This window comes from Bicyclus anynana, chromosome 16 (genome assembly GCF_947172395.1).
Source record: "Bicyclus anynana chromosome 16, ilBicAnyn1.1, whole genome shotgun sequence".
In the NCBI taxonomy this organism is placed as follows: Eukaryota; Metazoa; Arthropoda; class Insecta; order Lepidoptera; family Nymphalidae; genus Bicyclus; species Bicyclus anynana.
Genome location: NC_069098.1, coordinates 14,661,408 through 14,677,755, shown reverse-complemented (window position 1 = coordinate 14,677,755; position 16,348 = coordinate 14,661,408). Strand labels below are relative to the sequence as shown.

At 36.4% G+C, this 16,348-nt stretch overlaps 1 protein-coding gene across 8 annotated transcripts in view; it reads left to right on the top strand.

Annotated features, from left to right (window-relative positions):
- The window catches only part of LOC112055890 (protein PALS1), a 185,514-nt gene that overhangs the window by 154,280 nt on the left and 14,886 nt on the right, over positions 1-16,348 (top strand). The window lies entirely within an intron of this gene.

Genomic DNA, 16,348 nt, shown 5'->3' with positions numbered 1-16,348 from the left:
GTAAGCTTAGATAGTGATAGCGCAGTGGATATAACCTCTGCCTTTGATTCGAAGGACTTAGGTTCGGGGCAACCTCCTTTCAGTTTTGTGGGTTATAAGAAATTAAATATAACGTGTACCTATCAAATTATGAAGGAAATATATCGTAAGGAAACCGGCATACCTGAGAATTTTCATAATTCTCTAGGTGTGTGATGTCTGCCAATCCGTATTGAGCCAGCGTGGTTGACTATTAGCCTAACCCCCCTCATTCTGAGAGGAGATTCGTGCTCAACAGTGAGTGCTCAAAGAGTGTTTTTTATCGGGAAAATCTTCCCATATAAATAAATGTAAGTCACCAATGCATGCATGCTGCAAAATTAACAAATCAAGAAAAGTAAAAATAATTTTGAAGTTAGTTAAAATTAAATAAACAAAAAAATCATTTATAGACACAACCACTTTTTGTATCGTACAAAAACATATAATTTTTTATTATCAGAGGGCCTAGTGGCAGTTTGATACTGTGACGATCGCGTTAGCATAAACGCGAATTTCTAAGGAATTGAAACAGCGCTATCTAGTGGCACTACTGCGCAACCGTTTCAATTCCATATTAATTCGCGTTTACGTTAACGCGATAGTAACACTATGAAAATGTTGAAAACTCCCACTAGGCACACAGTGTCCGCAAAATTGAGTTCGCAATATCTATATTTCGGTTTTGAAAAGACAAGTTTCGTCATTTATATTTTCCAAAATGGTAGAAGGAAATACTCTTGTATTACTATTACTATTTTAACTATGTACGTGTTCTTATTATAGATTGGTTTAGCAATATGCAGAGTGCGTGATAATTATATTGATAACATTATCTGTTAGCACCACACTCGCTATCGAGTTTGCCCTTCAAAACAACAGATGTCACTTGTAAACAATACAGACACGACATAAGATCGTTTGCACACTATCCGAAACTTGGTGTCATGAAGCACAGATTACAACAGATAGAGCGTGTAAATGCTCCAAACCAAATTCAATAACTAACACCTACATTCTTGAGTAATTTTCAATATTATTATTTATATATTATATTAAAAAAAATAAACCATAAAATAGACCACGGCTCTACCGTGACCATTTTTGTTCCTATGCATTTATCTATTTCATGAAATATTTTCTTGTTTCGTTCTTTTTAGACCCCTTTTTACGTAATCGGGTGTTAGTTTTTAAACTTTATTTTTTATTAGCTTAAATCTGGGTATGCAAATTAAAAATAAACATTGCTAATAGATCTTATAACAACACAAACAACTAACAATTTGCCGTATGTCCGTTAATTTACTATAAAGAAGAAATCTATACTAACATTATAAAGCTGAAGAGTTTGTTTGTTTGTTTGATTGAACGCGCTAATCTCAGGAACTACTGGTCCGTTTTGAAAAATTCTTTCTGTGTTAGATAGCCCATTTATCGAGGAAAGCTATAGGCTATATATTATCTCCGTATTCCTACGGGAACGGGAACCACGCGGGTAAAACCGGGCGGCGTCAGCTAGTCTTGTAAATTTAAGTGCTCCAATACCGCGCCATCGTCCGATATCAGAAGTGGGATCGGCTAGTGTGAAACGATCTAAGCATCCATTATAAAGTTGTTAAAGTATGTCACTGCGGGGAATCAATCACTGTTGAGTGTGACGCGACTTCAGTTCGCTCTATTTAGGTTCTATAGACTCTCACTATCGATTTTTGTAACATATTAATTGCATAAGCGTCGCTTGACGATATTATTTTTATCCAATTGATGACGGTTATGTTATTCCAGTATACGTATGTATTACTCAAATGTGTGATTGGTTTTTTAATACGCTCTAGTGCAATACAATTTGTGCAGTTGCTCTGGTGCTCAAATCCTTTGTCAGTTTTTCACACATCAATTGTAAGATTGACCTAAAATTATAGAAAAACATTAACCAAACTGCATTATTTAGATATTACTCATTAGGCACATACCTAAAAACAATCTTGATACTTCCAGAATTCAGTTTTCACAAATCTCACGGGAAGAATTTTTCCGGGAGCCTATGTGTTAATCCAGAGTAAAATCTATTTCCATTTCAAATTTTAGCCAAATCGCTTCAGTAGCCGCAGCGTTAAGGAGGAACAAACACACTTACACACAATTTTTCGCCTTTATAATATTAGTGTGATATATGGGCCCGTACTAATGTCGGCCTCCCTATGTACAGGACAGGGTATGTCCACTATGTTGCTGTAATGCGGTTTATCCTACTAATATTATGAACGCGAAAGTTTGTATGGATGTTTGTTACTCTTTAACGCCGCAACTACTGAACCGATTTAGCTGAAATTTGGAATGGAAATAGGTTTTACTCTGGATTAACACAGGCTACTTTTCATCCCGGAAAACTCCATTCCCAAGGGATTTGTGAAAAACTAAATTTCACGCGGGCGAAGTCACAACGAAAAATTGTCAGACACCCACTTTTTTTGTATGTAGGTAACATTCGTCATTTGATTTTTGTTGGTATCAAATAAAGCCCATGTGACCCGGTCTATATAATAAATCGACTGACACCTCATACATCAAAAGTGTCTTCGTATTTTATAAAAACTACGTACGTAAATGCCAACATATGCAAATACGTGTTATACATAGTATGTTGTCAAATATATCTTCTTGACTCAAATTCAATTATTTCAAGTAAGCCTCTCTACAAACTTTTTGAACAGCGAATGAATGTGATAGTCAGTAGTGACATTACCCCTGGTTAGGAAGTCATATTTAGAACACTAAGAGTCGGCAAAAAAGTCCATAGTTATAATTTACATTCAAAATTATTCTGTGTAATGTAGGAAAATTTAAACCGATTTAGATTCCATTTAAATTTTCGTTATTTCATACAACTTATCCTTTATTTTCAAATAAATTTAATTTATACCAAGTAGGAAAATTAAGTTTAGTTCTGAAACGCCATGTTTGTTGTTTGCAATAACTGTTATTGGTTTAGAAAACAGGTTCTACTGAGAACTGCTCTTATATTATTCATTTATTTTTCCAAAAGTAAATACAGCAAAAACTTAACATAGACACAGAATACATATTTACAAGAGATACGTGATTTCCGATACGATAAAATAATCATACTTATATAAAATAAAATATTTAATATTTGTCATTTAATGATTTTAGATATTTATAAATATTTAATCAATATTTGTCATTTAATGATTTTAGATATTTATTAATTTTTAATACTTACTCTTATTATTTGGTTTCATGTAAATACTCGTTGGTTGTTTGCTTAAAACTAAGTAAATCTATTAAGAGTGAAATATTGCCATTTTCCGTAATAATTTCACAATGGAGTAATCTTTTAGGACTCATATTTCCAAGGAACTATAGGTATCTCTGGATTTAATATATCGAAGAGTTGCTGCGAGATAATAAACTCAGATATCGATAAAGTTTATCGACGCCGCATTCTTGGCTATCGATATCTCGAATATCATAACAATGACGATAACACATTTATTTATAAGAAAAACACAATACTCATATACCATTTTTATTAGATTTTATTTGTCATACATATGGCAGCAGATATATATTACATACAATTTATGTACAGAGAGAAAAAACATACGTCATTGGTGTTTATTTTTTCGTACGTCATGATTTATTGTAATAAGGCACTGTCTGCGGTGTTTTATTGACCGACGAAAAATTAGAAGAATTATAAACGTCGAAATTATTCCGATTTTTTGTAAATTGACTTTATATAAAATTGTCCGATTTTGAGGATTCTTTTTTTGTTTGAATGATTATAACTACAGAATTCATAATAGTACAAGTATAACTCAAAGTTGGGTCCATATTGTGCTCCTCTACTAATCGTTTATAAGGAATTAACATAAAATATAACATAAAATTAAAAATTTTGAAAAACCTCCGAATGTCATGAAATTATTAATTACACTCTCGATCAAGTCAATCAATATTTTCTTTCAGTGCACTCGAATATATTTGCAGACATTCGGTTATTCTACTTTTAAACGGATCAACCGATTTTCATCAAACATGTAAGAACACTCGCCCGTAAATCACCTTTCATACAAAAAAAAATTATTGAAATTTCTTCATCCGTTCGGGAGCTATGGTGCCACAGACAGACAGGCACGTTAAATTCATAACACCCTTCTTTTTGAGTCAGGGGTTAAAAATAGAGTCTGTAATTAAAAAAAATCCCTGAATGGTTTCTACGTGGCCTCTGGAACGCTAAATTATAAGAAATAAAAACCTCGTCATTCTAAAATCGTTGTTATTAAACTTTAACTTTTTTGATAGCGAAACAATCCTAGTTATGAAATAAAAAATCAACGAGTGGGTATGTAGAGTCGGCAGTCAGTACATGTTTAATTTGAACACCTATTTAAACACATTTACGTGCAAGAAATTAGAATTAAACAAGTACTCGTAGGTGGCTTGGTCGTTGTGGTTTTTCCTATTTACTCATTTTCCTTACAGTTTTACCTACGAAATTATCGAGAACTTGTTAATATTCCACGCTAAAGCCTCGTTCAATACCTTTGCTATGAGGTTTCTCAGAGCGAATTAATAAATTCAAGTATTCGTATATTTTATGTAGGCTCTGTTTACGCTCTTTTGAGACGTCTTTGGCAAGTATAGACTCTAGAATTGTAATAGCAGGTCCAGATAGGAAGAGCCGTTTGAAATGAAGTGTAGATTTCAAGAAGATGTGGCTTTGGTTATTATAGACCAGGGTTTCTCAACTACCGAGTCAGAACTACCTAATTAAAATTGTCCAAAATTACTCCTAACATTGAATCCATTTGCGACAAAAAACAAGCACACCCATCACATTAATATTACAAAGACATTTCTTTTGGTACTGTATTTTAACAGTGGTTCGTGGAGCCGAAAGTTTGAAAAACCCTATTATAGTATGTATGTATGTACTGTACAAATCTCGGTCGAAATAGCGATTCCGGAACTCATCTTTTTGGCTGGTGGGAGGCTTCGGGCGTGGCTAGTTACCAACTTACCGACAAAAACGAACCGCCAAGCGATTTAGCGTTCCGGCACAGAAAACATAATATGTTCCGGTACGATGTCGTGTAGAAGTAGTGTGGATTTCATCCTAATCCTAACAAGTTAGCCCGCTTCCATCTTAGATTGCATCATCACTTACCATCAGGTGAGATTGTAGTCAATCTCACCTGATGTAGTTATAAGTCCGATCATACTCAACATCTCAACTCAGCATAAAACTGTTGCGTTAAAAATACTTATGCGAAAAAAAACTATTTATATCGTCATTCCTTTTGTAATTTGTTTTTTAAAGTTGTTTTAACAGATTTTCAGGCAATTTGAATTTTCCATCGCGCGACATTTGCTGCGATGGCTTATCGAATGAATTAGAACTGACCTCGTACGACGGTATTATATTATCCTTATCTTAAGATTATTTTGTTCTATTGTCTATACTATCGCTCATAATGTTTAAGTACTTGCTACTGTCTTATTTATTGTTATTTACTGGTTAGCCGTCCATATAAGCCTCAATAGCTCAACGGTAAGAGCGGTCGGACTCATCACCGAGGGGTGGTGGTTCGATCCCCGCTCCGTTGGTCTATTGTCGTACCCACTCCTAGCACAGTCTTTCCCGACTAGTTGGAGGGGAATGGGAATATTGGTCATATTATAAAAAAATGGCAAATATTCATTTAAAAAAAAAAAAATTAATGATGAGGTACTAAGTTCGAGTCCTGCTTTTGAACTGCTTCTTAAAATAAGTAGGCATATTTTTTTTGTATTTGGATTTCAAGTAATTCCTAATTGCAGTTTGTATATAGGAGTATAATAAACTAGTTTTACTAATATGAAAGTGTTTAAAACCTAGCCATTCTTATTCGAAAAATAGGTCGCTAGATAATAGAAGATTAAAATAGGACGAAACGAACACATTCTATAGAATACAATGAGGCTAATTAAACGTATTAATTAAATTGAGTGTTTTTTGAAAAAATATAGTATTCATTTAGCAATTGATATAAAATGCAATCGTTATGTGAATTGTTAGATGTATTTCAAAGGGACAAAGTGCTATGATATGTGTGTCAATGTCAAATATGGTGTTGTGTGTGAGAGCTGTTGCGTGCCGTGTGTGATCTATAGATCGTGATCCATAGATCATGGTATCATCATCGCCGCGCGCGCAGACGCGGTCGCAGCACGACGTTGACCCAGAAAGGATAAAGGCTTATTCGGTAAGTGGCTCAGACCCATTATTGTAAAGGACCTGCCTCGCTAGACGTTTATTTTCTGTCAAAGTATATGATCAACGATCTAATGCGATTATAAAAACTGTCTCTATAGAATCGATTTTAAGTAGTTTCAATCGTGTTCGTCGGTTAAAGAGCTCCGTAAAAATACCTTTTTGTGTAATTGAATTGTGTAAAAAACGGGCAAAACCTTCTAGTTTAGTTTAAAATATATACCAAATCTAAGCTCGTTTTCCTCAGAAAATGACAGACAATTTTGTTCGTGACTATGAGTGCGATACAGGTCCTTCTATAATTGGTCTGAGTTAAGTGGTAAACAAGTTTCACATTCATACCAACTCTTCATATGGTAGGGTTGGTTTTTTGAATTGCTGATTGCAAGATATTTGTCTTCTAGTCTAAATATTACTAGGTTTATGAAACTTCATCGTCCTATTTAAGATTTTCAGGTGTATTATTAAACATAGATATTCCGTAATCCGTAACTGTCTTGGTTGAGTGGACTATATAGTTACCACGGCATCTGTGGATGTCAATGTTATCGAAAAGGTATTTTTTTGTAACTGACAATTTTCCTAGAGATTTTGACAAAATCACAACGTAGATTGTTCCAAAAATTGGCCTCATCAGACTCCTTATTATGTACTAATTTATGGCCAATTTCCAGATTAGTATCGTTTAAATATTTTGGGCCTGAGGTCGGGTTGAGTTGGGAGAATGGGTTTATCCATTCAATGACGTAGCTATACTTTATTTTTATAACTAAATCTTGATCAATCTAATCAAACGTCTGATTTTCGCCATGTTGTTAAATCTTGAGTGATTCTAGTTTATAGTTTGGCAACTTCGTTCGTAACACTCCCGATATTGCGCCCGGGGCTGGGAGCGTGTAGCGATGAATGTAAAACCCACGACTGATGCACGTCGCCGCATATCATGGGAGTGTTATCAAAATACTTGCCAGACTATAAACAGCTATCGGTCTAGCCATTTGACAACTGAACGGCCTAGGCATCCAAATAGCTACATTAACTGGATAGCTTCGACAGGTCTAAGATTTAAATCGTCCTATGACGGGTAAGGCCTGGCCTTGCATAGATAAATATCTAAAACCTATGTAAAAATTACCAATAGTAAACTTGTGTTAGTAGCTATTACGTAAAACCATCACTAACCTAGCTCACATAACATATCATAACCCAAAGCACAGATAACATATGTACCTACAAGTCCCAAAGTGAATTCCAATTCATTAAATTACCTTCAATGCAATAACACTTTTATTACATCGGTGTACTTTAGTTCGCTTTTATACAGTCGTAAACAGCCACTGAATAAATATAGAGTAAGTGAATATATTACCTGTATAAATATGGACCAAGTGAATCAGCCGATAGACGTCCACTGTTGGATATAGGCATCTTGCATGCACCTCCAAGCACAACAGTCTCGAGCCGCCAGCATCCAGCGGCTCCATGAAACCCGTGTGATATCCTCGGTCCACCTAGTGGTGGGTCGACCAACACTGCGCTTTCTGGTGCGGGGACCCCAACGTCCATCGGCTCTTCGAACTATGTCGCCTGAGCTACAAGTATGTCAGTGACTTTGGTTCATCTGCGATTCGATCACGCAGAGAAACTCGAAGCATAGCTCGCTCCATCACCCGCGGAGTGACTTTGAGCCTTCTAATAAGGCCCATATAACTAGTTAGTAAATGAATACATTAAGTGAATATAATACCACATTCGTGTGCTAATATGTTACATGACTGCATGGTTATATAATTTAATAACACTTGGGTAATGTGTAGCTATTGTTCTCTTCCTCGTATACTTTTTCAAGACAACGTGTGTGAAATAATTTATGTAATTGGTTTAATTTGTGTGAATAATTAGTTTGTTGCAAAGTTATTGAGACTATAAAGATGGTTTGCGATTTCTACGTAATAGGGTCATTATTATCAGTCTAATTGAATGGCCTACAACATGGCTAAGCTTCTCTCCTCATAGGAGAATATGGAGTTTAACTCTATCTTGCTGCCCCAATCCGGGTTGGTGGGGTTTGAGGGAAATTATTGATTTAGGAACGATTACTATCATATAATAGTAACTTAACTAGTTAGTAACTTAATTGTAACTTAACTTAGTATAACTTATTATAACTTATTATATGTGCTAATCCAGGCTATGATCTATCGTAATTCCGAATTTCATTTAATGCAGCTCAGTAATCGCGACTTAAAGGAGTAACAAATATTCATTCCATCATTACCACGACTATCTAGCATAACTCGCAAAAACCATAGATTTCTTCGAGTTAAAAACTAGCCTACATAATCAGTTCAGCCAAATCGGTTCAGTAGTTGCGGCGTTAAAGAGTAACAATCATCCAAACATCCATACAAACTTTCGCGTTTATAATATTAGTAAGAAGGATTGATAGACTAGATAGATAGTAAGAAGAGACGTGATAGCCCAGTAGATATGACCTCTGCATCCAGTTCCGGAGGGTGTGGGTTCGAATCCGGTCCGGGGCATGCACCTCCAACTTTTCAGTTGTGTGCATTTTAAGAAATTAAATATCACGTGTCTCAAACGGTGAAGAAAAACATCGTGAGGAAAGGAGAAACATCGAGAGGATTCTGAGAGGAGACTCGAGCTCAGCAGTGAGCCGAATATGGGTTGATAATGATGAAGAAGGATTGTCATGGGTTTTAAATCGATTTTCTGTGAATATTTCTCTTACACAGCATTCATAATCCATCATTGTAGTGGCTGTAGGTTCGATGCAACACTTGCTCCGCCGGCGAGCCGACACGCACTTGACCGTTTTTCTCTTTACGTCATTGTTAGTAGGGCGTAGGGCGCAGGGCGTAGGGCGCAAGGCGCAGGGCGTAGGGGCACAGGGCGCAGGGCTAGTGGACACGTCGTTATGTACACACAGTTTCACTTAATGCTGCTCTTCAATTGTCTGCTTACTGGAATGAGTAAAATGGATTTAAGTTGAAAGAATAATAATTATGTACTGCGTGCTCGATGCTAAATTTTTGCCTGTTGGTCTAGTGGCGTATTTAACAGATGCGAAAATGCACTGCCTACCCTAAGGACTCAATACACACTTATGTTGGACCACAGAATACATATAGTTGAACAAGAATTTTTTTTTTTTACTTATGGTGCATACCCTTGTTAAAAACCTTACGCACGCCACTGAAAATGTCTATGTCTATTGTCTACCAAAGCACAATCTACATAGCGAAAGGAATTCGTTGAATCAAGTTGAAATTTAAACCGTTTACTCAGGTCTACAATCCCATGAACTTAAAAAAAAATCAAAAATTAAACTTCTAAGTTTATGTAAAAAACGTACGTTTTTTATCAATATCCGCTTATTTGGATTCTCTCAAAGGATTCTAAACTCTTACTTATGTACTTAACGTTGACATAATAATTAAATTAACAAAAATAATTAAATCAATAAATACATTGTTTTTATTTATTTTATTTTATTTATAAATAAAAACAATGTACTAATTATTTGTACTGCGTATAGGGCACAACGCACACATGACGCAACGTTGAACGCAAGTGTGAACGCATCAGCGAATTTATACTAATGTTATAAAGCTGAAGAGTTGGTTTGATTGAACGCTCTAATCTCAGGAACTACTGGTCCGATTTGAAAAATTCTTTCAGTGTTAGATAGCCCATTTATCGAGGAAAGTTATAGGCTATATATTATCCCCATATTCCAACAAGAACGGTAACCACGCGGGGTTAGCTAGTAGTCCATAAACGTCGAATTTAGGCCGCCCTGAGTATCAGGTAGATTCAGAGAAAATGAAAGCCGAAAGCGCGCGGCGACTTACTGATGAATGGAAACCTTTTTGTCCCGTCTGAACGAGTCGCTAACAAGTCATCAGCGGAGAGCTAATGAACGGCTTACCTACCTACGGAACCAGGGTTTGAAGTAATGCTGTGACTGTGGCGTAACTAACACCATTCATCCTGTGGTGTCATTTGCGACACTGAAGTTTAGGGGCGCCGTAAATCTGAAACATGAAAACATAATAATATAAAACTACAAAGAACGAACATCTCACCCAGTCACTCATCACGGAATATCGAAAACGGTTTGATGTACAAATATGAAATTGGACAGGGAGGTAATTTATAGTTAGTAGACGTCCGCTAAAAACAGATTTTGCGACAGGGCGGGACTAAGGAGGTCTAAGGGCAGACGAAGTTGCGGCGTCCGCTAGTAAATACATGAAAAAATTTAAAAAAAAAATCAAAATTAATTTATTTTAAGTAGGCTTAGTTTACAAGCACTTTTGATACGTCAGTTGACTATTTGTAAAGATTCCACCACCGGTTCGGAAGACAGGTTCTGGTGAGAAGAAACCGGCAAGAAACTCAACAGTTGCTCTAGCTCTAGCTCTAGCCTATATATTGATCCCAAGATAAGATATTTCATAACAAATATGTATTAAATATTTGGCATCCCTGAAAATGCAACCAAAAGCAGGAGTTTGAAACCTTCCGTCTACAGATCAAAAACTTTATACACACGAATTTTGCAACTAAAATAAAATCTTTTAACTAAATTTTCCACTGCACTTTCTTCCGTCATAAGATCGTTGCAAAGTGCATTTACGCTATGACGTCACAGTTTATGTAAACTAATTTAGGCAAGTTGCATTCCAGAAATAGCAAACGTAGGTATACCTAATTACTTTGCTTGTCCCAAAAAGCGCCTCGCTTTTGTTAGGCAAATTTAATTTAGCCAAACACGCCATGTCCGGGACAAAGAACAGGTTACGGCGGAGAAAAACGTAGTCCGCATGAAAATGTGTGCACTCTTTGTGAAAATTATGAGAAAGCATACCTACCGGGGTAAAGAAAAACCGGAGAGAGAATTTCCTTTTTCCCTTGACTGTTACTTTTTAAACAAGAAACCTAATTGGTTCACAATAACAGAATAAGTAAATGGCTTTTATTTTCCATTCGCTTTTTTAAATCGAATGCCTAGTTTTTTGCACTAGCTTACTAGCATGACTTCGTCCGATTTTAGGATTATCTGTTTTAGTAAAATATACCTGCGAATAACTCTACCGAGAGTCACAACATGAGAACACAGTCATTAAAAAGCATAGAATATTTGCCATATTTTTGGTAACTATGTAGATATAGCAAATATTGGCCTTCGAAAGTTGAAGTAATGCTGTGACTGTGGTGTAACTAACACCATTCATCCTGTGGTGTCATTTGACATTTGAGACACACGAAATTTCAATTAGTGTATTTAAAACAATAAATAAATAAAATACTATTCGTTTTTCTATAATACTGTATAATAATCTTCATAGACCAGAATATACTTTATTTCTTGTAAAAAAAGTTGGCAACCCTAGAGCGAGAGAACGACGCATGACGTCATCTTTTTTCGAGTTTGCATCTGGCTTCATCGAATTATAAGACGTCACGTTAAAATTAAATTAGCTTAGCGGTTTGCTTTACATTTTCTTCCTAGTCCTTGGATACGACAGCCAACGGAAATCCGTATCAGCCAGGAATATTAAAAATTAGCCGCTAACTTTAGGTTTGCTAGTGAATAATGTCAGAGGAATTCTCGGCGAATTATGTTAAGTTGACATGCAACCTCATTCGCATTCAATTCAATTTTTTTTATTGAATAGAAACAGACGTTACTTTGTGGAAGTTCATTATTATATACGATGAATTTGTAATAATTGAATCATTTTGTTTTATGTTGTGAAATATAACGAAGAATCGACGCCTTCTATGTCCGACAACCCCTCAGAAAAGGTTCTTTTCATTCGAAAATTGCAATCGGCTTCCTCAAACTTTAACATAACTGTTATTTGTCGGTGATTGTCAGAATATTTTAACTAATTTTAAAATTACATTCCTATTTATATTACCTACCTAAAGCTATTAAACTACATAATAATATAAAAATAATTAAACTTTAACTTAATTTTATTAAATCCAATAAACAGACAGTCGAATCCTACTCTTAGTAGATATAGACTTGTAATATCCGTGAAATTCTCCATCTTCAATTTGTCAAAGACCGATGCCGACAGATCTTTGATTTAGCTAAATTTTCGTTTGATTTTCTTTAATCTTACATCTCCCAGCAAATGTTGCTTTTCTATTAGAGATCCGCAAACATTTCCCTCATACTCTTTTAGCTATACTTATTTGCCTTGTCTATTTTTTTTTTGTATACTTTATACCCTTGACAACAATTTCACCTGATGGTAAGTGATGATGCATTCTATGATGTAAGTGTGCTAACTTGTTAGGAGGAGGATGAAAATCCACACCCCTTTCAGTTTCTACACGACATCGTACCGGAACGCTAAATCGCTTGGCGGTACGTCTTAGTCGGTAGGGTAGTAACTAGTCACGGCCGATTAAGAAACCTTTCATTTTACTACTAAATATTTTCTACTTTTTGTGCACTATTATCAACATTATCAGCCGTTTTTGATGGCTCTGTAAAGATTCCTCCTCGCTCCCTGTAGAAGAGGGAATGGAGAGACACCTACATTTCGACGGCCTCCGTGGCGCAGCGGTATGCGCGGTGGATTTACAAAACGGAGGTCCTGGGTTCGATCCCCGGCTGGGCAAAAATTGAGATTTTCTTAATTCCTCGGCCGTGGCTAGTTACCAGCCTACCGGCAAAGACGTACCGCCAAGAAATTTAGCGTTCCGGTACGATGCCGTGTAGAAACCAAAAGGGGTGTGGATTTTCATCCTCCTCCTAACAAGTTAGCCCGTTTCCATCTTAGACTGTAATCATCATCACTTACCATCAGGTGAGATTGTAGTCAAAGGCTAACTTGTGAAGAATATGCTGATCCATTGCGGGTTGACGGGCTTCTGATGATATAGATAAGCATGTTTATGTACCTACGAAAAAATAGTAAGCCCTAAATCACAACTCAGGTGTAGTCGCTTGCTATATGCTAAGATGTATCCACCCAAAGCGCGAGAAAGACGACTCATTTTCCATACAGCCGTAATATCCCAGCTGCTTGAATTTTAATTTCCACCTACCCTCTCCCCTCCCTCCCTCGCGCCTCCGCCCTCTGCCCGAGGGCAGATTCCATCACAGTCTCGTTAGCGACGCTTTGAGCCACATTTTACCGGCCGGAAACAACGATTGGTTGCTAAGGTATGCAGATTGGGGTTCACCTGAAATTTTCTACATTTCCGATGGGATAAATTTTGAAAAGTCTGAAATATTTTCACATTTCTTGCTAACGACCCAGAAATATAAATATTCACATGTAAAATGCTCAAAGGACTAGATACTAATTTAAACCAAGAAACAAAAATATTTATATTCGCGGAAATCGTTCGAAAAACACCATTTAATATAAAACTTATGTGAAAGAAAAGTGTGTCTAGCGAAGGGCTGCCATGAAGCCAAGTATCTTACGTATAGGGATATAATTTGTCATGTTATGCAGAGTTATATATAAAAAAAATACTCTAATAATACTTAGACGGTTCAGAGTCTGGATCTTTGCAACCTCCCAAAGCCAACTAACTTTCAGCTTTCATAAAACGAAGAAAGTCTGGCTAAACAGGCAGCTTAGTACATAAAATTATAATAAGTCGTGTATTTAAACACTTGGCTACGTGCAGTATGAGTACTATAAGAGCTAAGCCCCATTAGTGCGTTGCGTTGCGTCGATATATTTTAAACTAAGCGACGTCGCGTTATAAAATATCGTTCCCATAAGAATACGGGGATAAAATATGACTTAGGACACTCACAAGTAATGTGGCCTTCTAGTTATAAAATAATTTTCAATATTGAAGATGTTACCTCCTACATACCACAAACTTTACCTCTTTATAATATTAGTAGGTAAAATTTAATTCAATTACTGAATTTAATTTAATTGTATATCTTGCACACCACGAAAACCCGAATGAAAGTGGTATCGTGGCTGGTAGTTTCGTCATCAAATCCGATCGCCGCTGACTGTGGATGTAAAAAAAATCCTATTGATCGCATCGAACGGATTTTATCTATTGTAAAATTAAATCGTTTAGTGCGATGGGTCAGATACAGATCAGTGGACGCCTACCATTACGCACTGACGATGGATAGTGTTTTACTTGTCTCGATCCGTTAGTGAGACTGAATAGGTGCTGCATCGTCCTTTTTGCAGTGTGACGTCGTACGTCGCCGCAAAGCAACGCACTAGTGAGGCACCTCCCTAACTTGTACACAGCGCTATGACATCATAACGTGCCACTTCAGTTGGCACGTACCCGTGAACACCGCAAGGTCGGATGTTCTTTGATAGCATATGACGCGCTAATCGAATATTTATTAAAATAATCAATACCCAGGCGTTACATTATCTGTATTTATTAATAAAAAGATTAGCAAACGCCCACGTATCCACGTATATTTTTGTTCGCATAATTTTTTTTCACCCGCTCTTAATGATGAAAAGCCCAGACTACATTTTATTTCATGAAAATCTATTGAGTTGTTATTGCGAAGATTAGCGTGAACAGGTAGACAGACATACTGACTTTTTTTTTATGGTTTGGTTGTGCCTTTTTTTACTGCCCCAAATTGATCTTTTTCTATTCACTTAACTTTTGACGGCCTCCGTGGCGCAGTGGTGTGCGCGGTGGATTTATAAGACGGAGGTCCTGGATTCGATCCCCAGCTGGGACGATTGAGGTTTTCTTAATTGGTCCAGGTCTGGCTGGTGGGGGGCTTTGGCCGTGGCTAGTTACCACACCGACAAAGACGTAACGCCAAGTGATTTAACGTTCTGGTACGATGTCGTGTAGAAACCGAAAGGGGTGTGGATTTTCATTCTCTTCCGAACAAGTTAGCCCGCTTCCATCTTAGATTGCATCATCATTTTCCATCAGGTGAATCTCACCTCAGTAATCAAGAGCTAACTTTTAAAGAATATAAAAAACTGACTGAAAAACAATACAGAATTGAACGTAGACAACGTCATGGGCGTCCGCCTCATTCGTCCATCGTCATTCGTCCGCTAATTAAAATCATTTTGGACGAGAAATAGGCATTCAAATGGTCCCCGTACACGATGTGCCGAGTAACTAATAGCCAGTATAACTCACAAAGCAATTCATCCCCGGGGCGTTGGAAATTAAACGGCGCGTCAAAACGAACAGAAACCATTCTCAATTTGCGCAATGTTACTCAGGACTGATCGACTGTGCATTGACGCTTTGATCTTGTGGTTCTTATGGCTTCGTATCTTGAGGTCCATGTTCGAGTCCTGTCTGTGTAATATTGATCTTTTACCGACACCAAATGAAAATTCATGTACAATATTGTGACTTTATCATTATCATCCCGCGGCGGCCTTATCGCTACTAAGCGATAAGGCCGCCTTTTGTATTCTACTTTTTCTTATGTTTTTGTTTTGCTTGTTTTCTTTTATTTATTGTGGTGTATAAATAAAGAGTATTAAATAAAATAAATAAATGAATTCCGTTAGTTTAAGAGTTTGGTGAAAACCGGTCACTGAAAAATTAGTTTTAATTAAAATCCACAACGTTTTCTTTTTTTTCCAACAGAATTGATTCAACGTCTCCTGAGGAATTGAGGATATGTAGGTAGGGTACCTACATATCCTCAATATATATACCATAGGTTTTAGGACGAATCGTATACGAGGATTCTTTGACGGGTCTGGTCTTTTCTAAACAAATAACCGTCATTATGAATATATTATCATCAATCTGTGGTAACGGGATCGTCGAATTTTTACTCAGATGCACACGGCACCTGCACAATGAATCCACGGAACACTATAATATTTGTCTCCGTTATATACATATTCATAATGAACTTCCACAAAAAAGCCTACACTGTATTATAAAAATTTAATCAAAACATTTTCACACAATACATTGTATATGTGTGTTATAATTTTGCAAAGTTAATGCCGTCAATGTAGTATTTTAAAAGTATTATCATTGAACTAATCTGAATTTTACACC